The sequence below is a fragment of the Acyrthosiphon pisum genome, chromosome X (assembly GCF_005508785.2).
Source record: "Acyrthosiphon pisum isolate AL4f chromosome X, pea_aphid_22Mar2018_4r6ur, whole genome shotgun sequence".
NCBI classification, from domain to species: Eukaryota; Metazoa; Arthropoda; class Insecta; order Hemiptera; family Aphididae; genus Acyrthosiphon; species Acyrthosiphon pisum.
In genome coordinates, this window is record NC_042493.1 from 86,871,446 (window position 1) to 86,887,874 (window position 16,429).

At 34.1% G+C, this 16,429-nt stretch overlaps 1 protein-coding gene across 1 annotated transcript in view; it reads left to right on the forward strand.

Moving 5' to 3' along the window:
* LOC100162697 (limbic system-associated membrane protein-like) overlaps positions 1 to 16,429 on the forward strand; it is a 590,312-nt gene that overhangs the window by 308,773 nt on the left and 265,110 nt on the right. The window lies entirely within an intron of this gene.

The following is a 16,429-nucleotide window of genomic DNA, read 5'->3' on the forward strand; positions in this document are numbered from 1 at the left end:
TAGTACCTTCAACAGTTGACATAAAATATTCGTAAAAACATATTTTAAATATGAAATTACGTCAAGTAAGTAAGTGCCACTAATGGGTGGCTTTTTCTTCAAGCAATCCGTGTTTTTTTTTAACTCTTATCTTACACGCTTATTGTGCAAAATGTATAGATTGTGTATGCGCATTTGTAAAATAAAATTAAAAAAAAAAAATATATGAGATTTATATTCCATATACACTTAAATTATGTAAATACTTGGTCGATATATTCTTGATCGATAGTCAATGGTTTCGGATTTTGCCGACATCCGATAATAACATCGTAAAGTCTTCATAATATTATGACACTTACAACAATAACTACAGGGGAGTTGAACAATCGGAACAGACGATATGTACATTCGCACGTCTTATTTGTCGTAATCCGTCGCCGCCATCTTTGACGAAAATTAAATGAAAGCACCGACACATCATTAATATGTTTTGAACCTGATATTGAGTGAGAATTTCATATTTTTTGTTCACCCAACATAACCCACATAGCCCACATGACACCTATTATTTTATACATATTGTTGCACACGCAGGCGATACTCTCGATAAAATGTTTTCACCTGCACATCGTAGGTATACAATCGACAATGATTGTTACGTCTATTTTGAACAATAAATCCGTCACCACGGGCTTAGCTTTTGCGCCACGTCTATATTATACACCTAACAATATCATATAATACCGGTATACTATTACGACAATAGTATTATTGTTGGTTTTCGCAGCACGCGGAATTTTCTCATTGAGTTATACGGCCGAAATTTAAACACCGTTTCGTTTTGTCCGTTTCGTCGGTACGCCCGTCGTTAATAATATTTACTGCCAAATAAATTGTCAAGAAAATTATGGCTTTTTTTTAGGTTTTTTTCCGTTGTTTTATGTGACTGGGTCACGCTAACGCAAAGTGACACGAACCGCCCCGGCGACGGGCGGCCGGACAACACCGCTCGTCCGGCAAACGCGATATACATTTATAATATTATAATATAATATTTATTATCATTACTATTACTATTACTATTATTATTATTGTGGTGGAGGTGGTGTTGGTGGTAGTGGTGGTGGTTGTATACGCCGGCCGAGTGAAAACAGAGTTCTCTTATTTCATTTAATGTACATTCACGCGACCAGTACGATATTATTGCAATACATTTGTTGTCCGTACAGTAAAAACCAGAAAAAAAAACATCCGACTATTGTCACTCCAATTTTCGTCGGAAACAAAATTTGTACAACGATTCGACTGGAAACGAGCCTGCAATATTATTACATTACAGTGCCCACGAGAAAAAGTAATACACATTATCATAATATTACGTCGTACGGACAGTAACGACTTGTAAGTTGTACTGTATACATTGTATTATATTATACTACACGCGTCTCTCTTCATTTTGACTTTAATACATTTTATCCTTCAAATCGCCGACAATATTACACGTTTCGCGGTCGTCTTATTATAAAAATATATTGTTCTTCGCGCGAGTCTGTGCGGCGAATCGATACGCCGATGTGTATGTAATACGTCCACTTGCACGCACACCGCAGCTGCGTTTAAATAGTTTTGTGTTTTGTTTTTAGGTCAGCAGATATTATGTCAACAAATTAGGGTTACACAATAATATTATTGTTATTATTTTTTTTTTCGATATTCGTCCCTCCGAGATTGGCGAATTATATCCGATGTCTATAACAACATATATGCGAATATAATTTTGAATGTCATACAAGATTGTTTTTTTTCTCCATTTTCAACAGAATATAAACGTTTTTCTGGTACAGTGGATCGAGAAGTTTTTCAAATGTGTTTGTAAACTACACTTCTTATTTTCCCGGAAACTAAAATCCGAAGTAATCGTAGTGGAAAAATTGATTTTCCTTTTTCGTTTTCCGAAAGAATTCTTTCCTGTGCGAAACTAAATGCTTAGGTTTATGAGTATATACAACCCCCCATTGCAGAACTATTTATATGAATATAATAACCGTTTTTAATTTTCATGTACAATATAACCTTCTCTTTTGTCAATAAATTAAATATTTTAAATATTATTTTTTTTTCCCCAGAAGTCAAGAGTTTAATTGTGTCGATACCTGCATGCACCAAACCGTAATTGAAATTAAATGAAAAAATGTAAAAATTAAACTAGATGGATTCATACATTTTTCTGTCATAAATTGATTCATTAAAAATGATCATCAATAATAATATTATGAAGTAGTCTGGAGAATATTATATTTAACCTAAATTGAACATTCTAAATTAATACATTATTTACGTGTGTGGCATAATATAGTAAGCATTTGTACTGATAATATCATTTAAAGTTAGTATAGTTACTAATTATTATATTATCTTTCCATAGATATAAAAATACATATTATTATTTTAAAGAATATTATTTAGCATATTTAATATATTTTGGTTCCGTGCTATAGTCTGTTTATAGCGAGTTTACTAATACAATGATGCATTATAAAATTAAAAACCTTGGTGAATTAAATTTTTACATTCTCGTGAGTTAATTTCAAAACATTGTTGCTATAATAATATGTTTACTGTTTCAATTATATTGTTGTTGTTTAAAAACAAAAAAATGTCATTAATCATTAGGAGAATTTATAAACCACAATGATTGAAAAAAAAACAACGTGGATAAAATGGAATTCCGTACATGAGCACAATAATATATAGATAGGTTCACGTAAGATAGATAGGCGCGTCATTAATAAGTATAATATAATAATTATGTCACTATTAAATAATCATTATAGCCGTTATGCACCAGACAGTGATGACCCTTATATTGACCCAATGTGACATAATTATTTAATAGACATGGTTACGTTGTAAACAATGCGTTCCATTGTCGTATTATTAAAAAACCGTTAATGATTAGTTATTTATATGGGTATGGCTCAATAGCTTATTTTATTATTCACCATCAGGAATTATTTTGATGCATGGGAAACGGCCGTTTGTAAAATGATGCTACTACAATAATAGGTGTGCGTTTATACACTATTATAGGTATGTATTATTATTATGTGTTGTTATTATCATTACTCATCCGAATAATACTTGATAATTATACAGGTACATGCGGTAAATCGATCGGTGGTCGTTTATTATGCATGCGGGATCGATGCGATAAAAAAATAAAAAGTAATCAACATGGACAACTAAATTACTCATGTTTTCTGTCAGGTAAACATGACATCAATAATTACGTGTAAAATAGCAACAGAATACAATATCTATTATTATGTATAGGTTCCTCATTGTTAGTATTTTTGTTGAATCCCAAAAATCACCCTTTGGCATGATAATATTACATTGATAATTGATATTAGATGAATGCATATAATATCTGAAATATGTGATTCATTATTAAAAACAAATAATTACAGCATGTTATTAATAATTAAACTACCTTTAATAGGTATACAATATACATACATAAACGTTCTCGATAAACTGAGGAATGCGAAGGTTATATATTTATGCATAACTATTGACCAGCATATACGAAAAAAAATGTAGTAGTTTTGCTTTTTTTTTCGGTATCGACTCTTGAAACAGTGAATGGCATTTTACACACTCACAATGTTTTTTACGAAAAATTAATAATAATATGTAAGAGTTCGACATGGTTTCTACAAACCATTTCAACGAATGATTAGTGGTCATCCCGCGGTCCATCAGGTGTGATAGATATATTATATTATTATTTTTTATAGACAGCCCATAGAGTTTCGATATTATAATATTCTATAGGTCGATCTGTAAGTTATTGCCAGTATAACCTATTCATAATAAACCATAATAACATTTTTGAAGTGTTACAATCATTTACTTACCATGAATTTTTCATTACCGCCTAATTTATAACGCAAGGGAAATAAAAACCTTTTAAACTATTTTACGAGTAGGTACTAAAAGCAGCAGACTTTATTGTGTGTATCGTTATACTATAATATAAGAGCACTGCTAACTTTATTATTTCAAGAACTGAATATTAGGTGCTTATATACCGACCGTCTATGCCTCACAGGAAATTATAATTATAATAATAAAACTAATGAGTAAAGTAGGTATATTTTCGAAATGCACTAACAGAAAAACATGCATTTTTTATTCACATAATCTTCGTCTTAGGTGTTGTGCGCGTTTCATCATATATAATTAACCATCAGAAAAGACGTTATAATTAGGCGTACAACTGTAACATTATATTAGACCTGGGGGAGAGGATATGAGATAGACGATATTATATTTTATGAATTTCATCTCAAGTCGACGCGTTATTATAAATATATCGTACTAATGTATTATACTATTATGTACTCAACTATATTAAGCACGAATTAAATAAATAATTTTTAAAGGAACATAAGCGATGCAATCATACTTAATTTAAAATATTATTCAATTTCGTTCCAGATTGAAATATAAATATTCGTGTTACACTATAGTAATAATGGATAGCTAATAATCCAAAATGTCATACAAGTGTCACACCTGTTTGTTGTTATATTATACGACTGCTGGAGTACGATAATAATGTACCGCAGTGATGTGATTTATCAAAAAAATATTCTATATTATGTTATTACTTATTTGCACGTGCAACCATACACGAACATTTTACCTCTCACACAATATAATATTTTCACGTGACATAACACTATCGTGTGACTATCATTTCGAGATATGTGCAAGTCGAGCGATGTACCAAAAATGCGTTAAAATTGAACGGCGATTGGTGGGACTACAAGTGCGCAGTGATTTTGATTTAATACGAACACAATGAATTGAAAAAAAAATACAAAAACATAAAATGATCGCTTCGCTGCAGCGAACAATGCCTTCGAACGCAAATCGATCAACAAAAAAAAACTATATAATATATAGACTTACAGTGTTAAGATAATGTTATAATATTATGCCGTGGCATCTACGTATCCCTTATACGATGTACCTACATATAATATTATTGTGCGCAGATTTTTACATTTCAATTTCGTCCACCTCGCATGCACCCATTGCCTGTACCGACTTAATAATTTATAATATACTTAAACCGTGAATACAAGAGTGGTCAAGTTAGGTTATCGCCTAGGTAGCGGCTCTCTCAATTTAATGTTATTTCACGTGATGTCCGCAAATGTCAACGTCGTGGCGTATAATAATAATTATTATTATTATCGTTATATTATAACAAGCGGCCGGCCCTGGCCGTGTCACGTTCGGTAATAAATTTCAGACATCGCGTAACGTATTTAGGAATATACGAACACAGAAACGGCATTAACGTTTCACGACATACGAAATGATTTTGTAGCTATATATATATTATACAATTTATGTTGGCGGATTCAATATCGCATTTACGTGCCGGATATTGGGACTTAGGGATCTCTATATGCATGCCATGTGTAGCTACGAACAAATTGATGAAGTCGTCGTGCTGCCGTCGCCCTAGAAACGTCATCAGTTCTTAATACATTTTGTCATAGATATTATATAATATTTCGCGTTTAACTGCAAACGTTGTTATATTTATATTTATCAGCCATATGTTATACGAACATAATAACGTTATATAGGTATAAGTGTTAACAACTGATTCGGTTGAAAATAAATATTATCGACACCGAATCATTCATTAAATGATGAGCCTTCATAGATATTTACTTAATTACAGATATTTTAACAAAACCGGTTATGGAATACATATTTTGTATAATGATTTAACCGAAATGTCCCGCATCAATATCATATCCCATCGATTTTGTGATTTCGTATTAGTTTCCTAAATATATGTGCACACTCTTCTCATAAAATCTCTAAAATTGTGATAGTTATTGATTCAAGGGCCAACAATTTATGTTTAAATGATACAAATTTTGGTAGTTGAATCAAAATCCCAGGTGGCAACATCGAGGGGTACCTAAACCTGAACTCTTCGGATGACGTGTGATACTACCTAAATAAGGCATTAAGGTTGAACGGCGAATGAAAATTGTCACATAAGAAACGATTTGGCCAGGTATAATATCATAACCATTGTACAGATAAATTCAATCGTGTACACTGTACCTAGTGTACCTACTTATGATTAAGTCTTCAATAATATAACTAAATAAAGAGTTCCTAAGTCCTAACGCACCAACTGAAACACTGAGGCTAAATTTGTATGAATGATACATTTTTTAAGAATTAAAATGAATAGTAATGTGAATCGATAAGAACCTACTTATTAAAAACGTAGATAAATACTTATAGGTATGATATCTTATAACTAACGTAAGTGACGTAGATACCTACCGGTGTTTGGATTAATTTGAACCGAAATAATCTTATAATGGGTGTTTTTAATTATAATTTATTAAATAAAAAAAAACAAATTATAATCCAGTATCTATATTTATAAAAAAATATTTCCAAAATATTAGTATTCGAAAAAACATTTTTTTAGACGTACCTATCTATATGAAATAGATTAATTTAAATATAAATTGTGACTCGCTGTTAAGATACAAATACAATATTAATAATAGCATATATTTACAAGTTGTGACTATATTAGATTTTTATTTCGATGCAATGTCGACAATCTATATTATTATAGTCATCGTGGCTCTATCAGTCTATCATATTATACCTATAGGTGGGTAATACCCACTCGGTATATGGTAAATTATACTTGAAAGGCAAAATGTCGACAGTCGCGTCATCTGCGGTGGGGAAATCCGTTTTCGCGCTCCACGATCATAGCAGTACAATAATAGTTGTAACAATATTTTCCGTCGTTCGTATGTTTTTCCTTTTGAAATAATTGTTTTCCTGCTGGGGGATTAGCGTGTCACCGTCACCGTCGACGAAAGCGTCTATACACACATTATATAGTTTCAATATCTTTATTTTATATACAATAATAATATATACGCGTGTGTTAAAGTTCACGTGAAGCCGAGTACGCAGCGCGCGTACTATACCTCTAAAGGTTTTCATTTTTTTTTCTTTCACAGAAAGGCGCATAGAGTAGAATATGGCCAAAGAATAACGTCTAGTAAATAAAAACTCAAAGTGCACACCGATATAGAGAGAGTGTGAGAGAGAGAGAGAGAGAGAGAGGATTTGCGTACTCTACAAAGTCATAAAAAAAAAAAAGTAAACGGAAAGAGAAAAACTAAGGGGCCGTTGAAATATTCATGTATGCGTATATGATAAACAAACACGACCGAATTGAAAATGTGAAACAGAATTATTGTATGTTTTAATGTCATAAAGTGTACGAGACTACTTCACACGTGCGCGCGCGCCAGACTGCCAGAGGTGCTCATGTGGGAAGGGTTGAATACCGCGCCGTGTGTGTATTATTATAATAATAACACCATATATTGTTATGATCACATCACAATCGTTATTGATAATAATAATGATAATATGTAAATCTTTCGGAATTTCACGCGTCTCGTGACAATAATGATCTGACGGATCGGCGAAGTTTTAATGACGCGCGCTATATAATCACTGCAGGAGCTATATAATATTATGTGGATGCACATTGCCATTGCCTTTTTTTGTTTTTACGTCCAAGACCTCGTCGAGGGGTTTTAGATTATCATCGCAGTGGTATTATTGTTGCGGCAAAGGCGGTAAAACTGCACCCACCAAAGGAATCTTATAGTAATTTCGGGTTTTAATTCTTGTACACGCCTCAGACATGAAAGGGTTTTTGCATTTCGTAATAATATTATTACCTGCGTCTCACATATTAAGCCCGCTCGGAAAATGTAATAATAACAACGCGAATAATAGAGAAAAATAAACGAGTGGTAATTTATTAATTTTTTTTTTATAATATGACATATATTATATAAGTTATGTGTTATTTAAGGACGTCGACTTTTTTTATACTCTTGGTTATGAATAATATAATATATTCGTTTTAAGCGTGCGTAAATATCGTGTTTTACATTGCTATTTTTAACTTCCGTGATTATTGCGTTTTTAGTAGGTACCCACCGCACATTTTTTATTTTTCAATTTATTATTAAACCAACTTCCGGACATGTGCATTCAAAATAATAATAATATCGAGTCTCATTAGGTACCTATGTTATATGCTTGAAACTCAACTGTTTGATTTGTCGTTAAATATTAGTTTAATACCTATATAATATTATTAATATGATGTTTTCAAAAGAGACTTGTTATGCAAGAATGCTATAGTATTTGAACCTTAGGTATTGTTAACTGAAAAATAGTATTCCGAAAAAATGTGAAGTTTGAAAATATAGACATTAAATTTGCCCCAAAAATAATTTTATTCGTCTTGTGAGACGGGTTCGCGTAAGGTCTTTTTTTGTCATACCTTTTTCTATCTCCAGTCGTGACCTTTTTTCGTTACAATATTTCCTATATATACCTAACCTATACGTTTATATATTTTTTTTATCATTATTTGACTTCCATATTTTGCAGTCTCGCCGTTTTTTATTTTTTATATGCATATACTTTATATTTTGTTCCTTTCATCTGTCACTATAGTTTCGTATCCTATTTGTGTTTCTTATTTTAATACACACACACACACACACACACACACACAATACGCGCAGTCGTCGTCCTTCAATCGTTTTATTGACGTTCGTTTCGCACACACACGTCAAGTGATTCTTTGGCGTGCCTACAACACTACTGCGAAAAATAAAACGTTTGCGTATAATGAAGAGTGACGTGGTACGTGGGAGAGAGGGAAGAATGATCCCTGAAATCTTTGGACCATCGCGAATGTCCATGTAAAATATACTCTCAGAATCAATCTGATAAATTTCCTGATTTTTCGGCGGACCAGAGGCAAAAAAAACGTGAAAGAAGATGATATATAAAATCTATAAGCCACCATGACTATCACGCTCCGACTACCTTTACCGCCCGAACGTTTTTACGGTCACGGGTAGCGTACACACTAGTACCCATACAATTAAGTGGGAACCGAATCGTAAAAGAAACCTGTAAGTAACAACACTTCATGTAGGTTCACGTTAATATTCGAAATCGATGAGTATGACTGTTATTGATATTGCTTATCGCCGGGAATTACGACTTTCGACCACGGTACGTGACGCTATTCTACGAACCCCTTATACATTGGCCCTCTGACCACGAATACAAACGCTGCTATAAGAAACGAGTAAGAAATATATTTTGAATTCTAATCTTAATTAGAGAATCCAACCAGGAAATCCAGTGGTTTGGGCACATTATGCGTGGAAGTAACGATAAAATAATAAAGACAGTACTGTCCTGGAAACCAACAGGTAAGAGACCACGAGGAAGCCCGAGGAAAAGATGGTTGGACGTGGTCGAAGAAGATTTAAAAAGGATATGAGTAAATTATTGGATAAATATAATATATGATCGAGAGAAGTGACATGAAGTTGCGATAGCGGCAAAAACTCATGTAGAGTAGATAAAGCCAGAAGAAGAAGAAGAATCTTAATAACTACAGTGGCATCCACACTGATCGAAATGTATCTTTCGTTTTGTGACAGATATTCTGTGGATTTAAGAAAAATAAGCTATAATACCTGATAGCTGTAATCAAAATATGATATTCAATAGAAATACTAGGAACACTTTTGGATCGAGGTGAAATGTGTCAATTAGCCAAAATTGGACTTATTATCCGATTAACCGATTGAATGACGTATACTTAGGGCCGTCCTCTGACCTTATAAATAATTAGTCGTGTTCCTAGCTGCTTTTTAATGTATGAAAACGTAATCCGGAAGACAAATTAACACTGGGAGCGTTGTCGACTATTATCAACTTGTATGTAGTTTAACGACATTTCGTATACGTTTGGCTTTAACTGAAGTGTATTTGAATGTATTTGATAATATTAGTACAAGCTGTACGTATCAACGAATACAATTAGCTATACTAGCATATAAAGTTTTGATAGTAAAATTAATTTACTAGAAAAAGTAAAATAATCAATATGAAATTATTATACCTATGCATCTCGAATTAGAAGTTACAAATTATTGTTTTCAACCTGAGTGCGCTTTGTTAATCTGCTTCGTCAATACGTTTCCTATTATTACTCGAGTATACCAAAAAATAGTATAATATTATAATATCAAGAAATATACCTAAACCAATACACAACCGGAAACGCGGCGGTGGTGTAGCTCGAATGCCTATCCAGAACGCCGTGTTATCATAATTTTTAATATCGAAAATATGTAAAAAAAACAAAAACTCATAATATAATGATATGACGCGTTTACGGTACAAATAATATCATTAAAATGTGATGTACAAGAAGACAGTTCACTTTCGGATCGGGATCACCGAGTAACAGCCATCATCGGACTCGAAAACCGGATATAAGGACTGCGCCGCGACCGACGACGAGGCGAAATGAAGAACGCGCCCGGGAAACGGACGTCGCGTAGGTGTGCAACAATAATAATTATTATTATTATGATGATGATAATAACGACAACAATTGTAGTAATAAGGTGGCCGTGGTGTCATTGGGCATGGGTTTCCCTACGTCGTAGGTAATCGGTGTTTGTTTCCGCGCGGTTATTGCCATTTGTGCGGTACGCGTTTTCCCCGGATAGTACCCATAATAATACGACCGTCGTTATACTCGTATACCTATATTATACGTTTATTATTATGATCTGCACACTTATTAATTATGTCGTAAAACGTAGTAATGGAATCGAAAAGCCACGAGATTGGCAATAGGTAACACGTAAAAAAAATAATATATATTCATAATACCAAACGACGTCGGGCACACGTCTGTGGACCTCATAAGCGTTTTCGTGTTCTAGCTGTTGTAAATATCATTTAAACGACAAGTCTATTATGGTCAGTTAAAGTAGGAAAAAAAACGGTAAACTACAATTTGGTCTGTGATAGTAAACATTGTGGCATTGAAGAACTCTAGTGGAATCGAGACGAAATCAAATTAATTCGATAAAATGTATTTAAAAAATTATAATATTATATAACATTTCACAAACATTTAATTCGTCCGATGTAAGTGTGCATAACTTTCGCAAGGTAATAAGGAATTTGACGATCCCGTGCACGGCTTATCGAATATATTATATATATATATATATAGGTCTTTTATTGTGTTTTCACCAAAGAAGAAAAAGTATTTAGAATTACGTTTGAATGCGTTTTTAAGTATTCGAATAACTATTCGGAATAATTTAAAGTACCTATTCGAATGCGTCTCATTTCGATCTTTGTTCGAAATACTTTTTGAAAGTATGCCTCGCTAGTGTGCGGCTTTTCTCGTGCGTAGTTTGCATATACATATACAAGACGATATTATCTTTTGTACGGTCGCCTTTGTTTTCGGCGGCGCTACGACGCTCGTGCGAGGGTTGGCGACGTCGTATTATTATACGTTTACGGTACAAAACGGTCTCCGGAACGGTTCACCTGGTGAAAAATTATCGCCAACGGGACGTCGGTTGATAGATTCACTATGCAAATGTATGCAAATCGCGATTTAATAAAACGTCCACCCCCTTCACACGCCACACTCGGAGTGTCTGACTCCACCGACGTCCACGATGAATTGATATTATTCGCGGTTTCTCGACAATAAGAAGTATACCTACAATAATAGTATTATATATTCGTGACTTTTAAGCCTCCTTGTATCCATACACCTACCTACAGGGACGTCCCAACAATTTTCTGAGCTCTTAATTCTTCAGCAACTATAAAAAAAGGTAAACATACGTACATTATTTCTACCTATTTACTTTACCAGTATCTCAACTAACCATTTTACTGCTTGATAACAGGAGCTGGAATCTTGATGATTCTTACGGTTTCGACTCATAGAAATACTAAAATGTCGGTTTCGTTTTTTTTAAAAAAAAAACTAATATTTCGGTTTCGGTTTCTTTTTTGTATCAAGTATTTCGTACTTGATTTCATTTAGATAAATTTGAGGTCTGTGTGCACACATAATACAACAGTCTTTTGCCGTCTCCCGATCACACTTATGATATTATTATTATTATGCGTGATATGACTCGACCCGACTTCCCGACAAACCGTTAGCCCATCGATCAAGCCGAAATTTATATTATTCGTTCACACGAATGAGGTAGACGACCCTTCGGTATTGTTTGCGCGAACTTCTAGGGGTCGTTTTGTAATCGCTCAGATATATACATATATATATTATATTATTCCCATTTTCCCGGGAAATCGAGTTTTATCGATGCTGTATAATAATATAGTATGTATTCATTGCGTAATTTTAAATTCAAGAGAATAGACAGCAGTTTAATTTCCGCGACGTTCCCATTTCACGGTCCCGTTTGGTCGGTGCAATTTACCGTTGAAATTGAAGTATACAATAACATGTCCCTGACAAGTTTTTCCACAGCACTTTGTCGTACCATAAACTGTCTTGACTCGTATACACGAGATAATCATATTTCAGTATACGCGTGCTACACAAACTCGTCTTGTTGTTATATTATATAAGTAACATAGAATAATACAATGCATTGTCGCAAGCAATAATGATTGTCGATTGTGTTTTAGAATATTATAATATAACATATGTGTTGTTATTATTCGACTTTTGGAAATCAATTATTTGTGTTTAACATTATTTATAAATTTATTTACATCTGCATAGGAAATTATTTTCATATCAAAACTTAGAATTTTAAATAACCCTTATATTTTTGTACCTTTATATTATATTATTATTTCCAATTCATAAAAATTTTATGTAAAATAAAAATTTTTAATATGTTTCTACTATAATATGTTTTAAAACTTCATTAAAATATTGAATACCGGGCTTATATATTTTTTTCCCAGACGATATCCGTTTATCATCGCGTTATTCTGCATCCATGCTGTGGTTTATCACCTTCAAATTATTTTTGAATTAATATTTTATCAGTACGGTCAGTCCGCGGTCTCGTGATATGAATTAAATATCACTTCACAGCGTGTGAATGTCGTGTTTCTATCGTAATAATTATTATTATGACTAGCATTAGTTCTATTTTACCATGCCTAACCTGCAGACTTAGATAATGCGTGTGTCCAATACTGCTGTTGTAGGTTATGTCCACATTGTATAGGTGCGGATTACATGGATTGATGATGTTTGCAGTTACGCATCAATTGTTTTATTCTGCGGGTGAAAAATGTTAGTTTCGATACGAAAAGTCACCCGCGCTTGTTGATCGCAGGCGTATAAAATGGAAATCGATTCGGTAGATTAAATTAACTTTGCTGCTTTGGTCATGTCGGCGCGGACGAGACAAAAGACCAATATATTCATACGAGTATCGACTTACCGTTAATCACCGTACGACATAATGGTGTTTGCCGTGCGTTCAACTCGGCTGCAGGCTTAATACAACACAAGTGCAAAAAGGTTTATTGAGCCACTGATTCATTGGTTGGGATATAACTATTATAATATGTGTATAGGTATACGCTGTGGCACTATGTGTTTAGTGACACTATTAACTATTTAATTAATACACTATTATTCCCCGGCAGTCTTATTATTCAATAAAACAAATAATACGACGTACATCGATGCGAAAAAGTAACGCTAATGAAATATTCGAGGCCGCTTTACTTGAACATTCTCGTACCGCGGTGATAATGACGAATCGTTGGCAATTTCTACGTCCCAGACTCATTAAGATTGATATAGTGGAAATTAAAGCAAAAAAAAAATATAATGTTTTTCCTCGAGTTTGGGAAATATAATGATCATAAGACCACGGCAGACTTATCACAATTTGCCTTGCCTTGGTTTTACCTTAATTAGAAAAGGTCCTGTGCTAACAAAAGTCCTAACCAAACATAACCAGTGCGCGACAATCGTCCCCGCGTGAATATTGTTAAGCACCAGGAATTATACAAAATCTGAAAGTCGGCAGCAGCGACGGTAGGTAGGTAGGTACGAAAACGATCTTTGAAAATTCTAGAGACGACAATCAGCTATTATGCAAATCCGAATGGAGAAAATCCTAATTCATTCATAAGTAAATTATGGGAATTGAATGGCGGACAATTACAGTGTAGCGACTTCTCGTAATTTAATATTGAAGTCAAATGCGGTGAGAGTCACAGACACGGAAAACGCGTATTAATTTAACGTCGGTATAATATTATAATAATAATATGTACACACGACCGGCGAAAGTGTTGACGTGCGTTTTTCTTTTTTTTCGACCTGTAAGACCGTAATAGTGATATAACGATGTCCACGGACTTGACCTTTGTATTATTACTACTACTACTACTACTACTACTACTACTACTACTACTACTACTACTACTACAGTCGTCGTAGTCGTCCTAGGTTTTTCATGATTATATTGTTTTATTCGGTGTCGGAATCTCATCGTGTTGTCCTGGCAAACAATCTTGCTGCCGGTTCGTTGTAAACGCCGTGCACGTCTCTCCGGCGACAGCAACCCGTCACAACAATAGTTAAGTTAAATGTTCGGCGTATGTTTGAATAACGGTAGGTAGGTATAATAATATACTAACGCGAATAAAAGGTCCGATCCGAGGAGAAAATGAACCGGGAGAGAGAGAGAGAGAAAACGAAATTTATCGCCGTTTTATAGTTTGTCGTTATTATACAGTTTCTTCCACGATAGCGTCGAAATGATATATTATTATTCACTGCCACAAGGACCGTAAATAGTGTTATTTCGATTGTAAAACTACAATGTCGAAGTCTAAGCGCACAGGAGAAAAATAAATAGTACGTGGAAAACCTGGAGAAAATCATTCCTGCTGTAAACGCTATTATATAATATTATACCTTATATTAAATTATGTACACCGTTTATTAAACGCAATATAATATTATTATTGCGAATAAATTCCAAATGTGCAGGCGTCGTATTGTGTGCTGTGATATTGTTTAATATTATGGGTACATATTGTATAAAACAAATAAACAAATCATTAACTCTTGGATCACGTGTTGGGACGAAAACAGATACGCGAAAAGAGGATGTAAAATCGCTCGGCCTGGTAGATATTATATAAATATAATAATGTATAGTTGTGTACACAAGGTATCATTTTTCTCCCATAAAAGCGACGTGCATAAAATCTGTATTTATTATAGTATAGGTACGCTGCTCCTCTTACATCCTCCCTCGTCTACCGTCGGATTTATAAAACACACTGCATAAGTATGAGAAAACGAAGCTCCCGAGACTCCGTAGACTCCTTTCACGTTCAGCTGTGTCTCATCATCATCTGTTTTACCTACAACTATAATAATATTATTATATGAGTGCGGGTATATATTTATTTTTTTTTAACGACACGTTTTCTTGTCTCGAGCCGTGTCGCGTTTTATTTTTCGACCTGGATGGGGCAAGATCATAAAAAAAAAAATTAAAATATAAAAGAGAAAGCGCCAACGACACAAAGACGACACGGTGGTGTACGCTTTATAATCCGTCCGGTTCGTCGTCGCCGTCAGTAATTGTTAATAATTTAAAAATCAGGGGTCTAAAAACTATATATTACATTGAATCAATATCCATAATCCATTTTATGTAATACCAACTTAAAAGACAAAACGATGAAATAAAGAAAAAATATAAGAACATATTTACTCAATATAATACCATACAGTTACACTTATACCTATAACTTGATATTATTTACCAGGTGCCTATTAATAATAACATTTCAAAACAACAAATTTATTATTTCCCTATAACGATGTGGTGTTCCATATTATTGATTTTCAAATAGATTTCGCGCGTCCATTACCTGTGACGTCACTCACGTGCCAAGACGAACACGGACGGGTTATACGTCGTGGATATGAATTAACGGCTCGACGGTGGCTTAATGATCCGGACAGTTCACGTCCGTATCTGGTGCAGATATTATTGTTTTCCGACCGAATCGTGTAATGCACATGACGTATTATAGCCATTGCTGGTGCGTTTCCATTACGCCGCCCCCCCCCCCTTCCCCCACAACGGTCGTATTCACTGTTAAAAATTAATGTTGCGAAATTCGCAGATTTATTTCGGTACGTTTTCCCGGGGTAAAGCCATATTTGAGTCGGCGTCGGCGGCGGCGACGACGCGGTGAAATATCGCGGTGCTCGCGCTGACCGGAGCGTGGTTTCCCCAAGTCCGCCAGCAGCCCCTCTTAGATCGACTTATATATTACGGCCGTGGTATATATATATATATATATATATAAATACATCGCCAAGTTCCAGTTGAAAATAAATCACCAGACGTGAACGAGAAACCGTATCGGAATTTTGAAACGATGGCGATATATATTATATACA